We start from the raw sequence: 1,391 nt of genomic DNA on the forward strand, positions 1-1,391 counted from the left end.
AGGGTGCCTTGTAACCCCCTGCCATTGAGGAAACAGGTGGTACCCACTGCTCTGCCCAGCTCAAGTAACACATCACCTTTCAAAGCACCCTCCTGCTGTGGCCTGGATCATTCTGTCCTTCCTTCAGCAATGCCTGGAATCTCCTTGAACAGCTTCAGCTCCCTGGCAACCTTCCTTGGCCATTTCAGTGTTCTTGCTCTTCCTGCCATGGCCCTGCCTTACAAGGCAAGGCTCCTCCACACCCCCCAGGGCAGAGACCAGCAGGAGAAAAGGAGAGATGCTGCTGCTGTCACCGGGAGGTGCCACCAGCTGTGTCAGACAGGCTTTTTATTTCTGCTGGCTTAGCTGGAGGTGCTCACATGCTTTTATACAACTTTATCCACCCCTCAGATAAGCTGCATCCCCAAAAAGGCCAGAGACAGGCGTATCATTCCATGGTGCTATTTGCAGCTTTGTCCAGCACACACTCCAGGGAGGGAGCACAGCTGCAGCACAGGCAGCTGCACAAGCTGTTGCTGGCAGGGCTGTTGCAGGCAGTGCCCGTCGGGTCTGGGTGAGCTGGACACTGCTAATGGGGCAAAGCTGTTGTTTGTTACCCCCTCGTGGTCTCTTGACTTTTCATCTTGATTAAAGACCATGCTGAAGGATGGAATTAGCAAGGCAGGGTTCCTAATCCATTCCCTGCTCCTGCAGTCCAGTCATCTGCCCACGTGCTCAACCTCGGGGCTACCAATTAGGGGCACCAGCTGCTAGCCTGGATGCCAGGGCCAGGAGCTATTAGTGCACAGACCATTAGCTTTAAAAGGCATTTGGAACTTCTGAATGCATTAGGTTGGTGTGATTGACATGCACTACAGCCATATGTGGCTTGCTGGCCTTTCTGTCAACCATTTTTTATCCAAAAATGTGTTGGCTGACTGGAGTGATCTAGGTGCAGCATCTCATAAAAGCAACTTTACCCAGGACAGTCAGGTTCTGTATTAGTTAAAGAGCTGTTACCTACTTTAACCAACTCCCTTGGCACTTTTCCCCTGAGACAGGAATGGCAGTAGGTTGTATGAAAGGTTGAGGATCTGGTCTCTATTTTTAGCCCTGTCATTTACCCAGTTAATGGTTCCAGGGAAGTCATTTCCCATCTTTCTGCTTCAGCAACCCCATCTGTAAGGTGGTAATGATGAGTCTGTACCATAGGGTTTTGAGATCTATGCTTGTAAAAAATATAGTAAAACTCAGAATTACCATGTCTGCCTAAAGCTGGGGTGGAGAGGAAGCCCCATGGGCCTTTGCAGCAGTACCTGCACGGATTTTTTTGCAAATCCTGTTCTGCCATGGCACCAGGCCTGGATCCACCCTGCTGACCCTGGCAGTCTCTGCAGGGTCAGATCACTGGG

Source organism: Lonchura striata, chromosome 20 (genome assembly GCF_050655825.1).
Source record: "Lonchura striata isolate lonStrDom1 chromosome 20, ASM5065582v1, whole genome shotgun sequence".
NCBI lineage: Eukaryota > Metazoa > Chordata > Aves > Passeriformes > Estrildidae > Lonchura > Lonchura striata.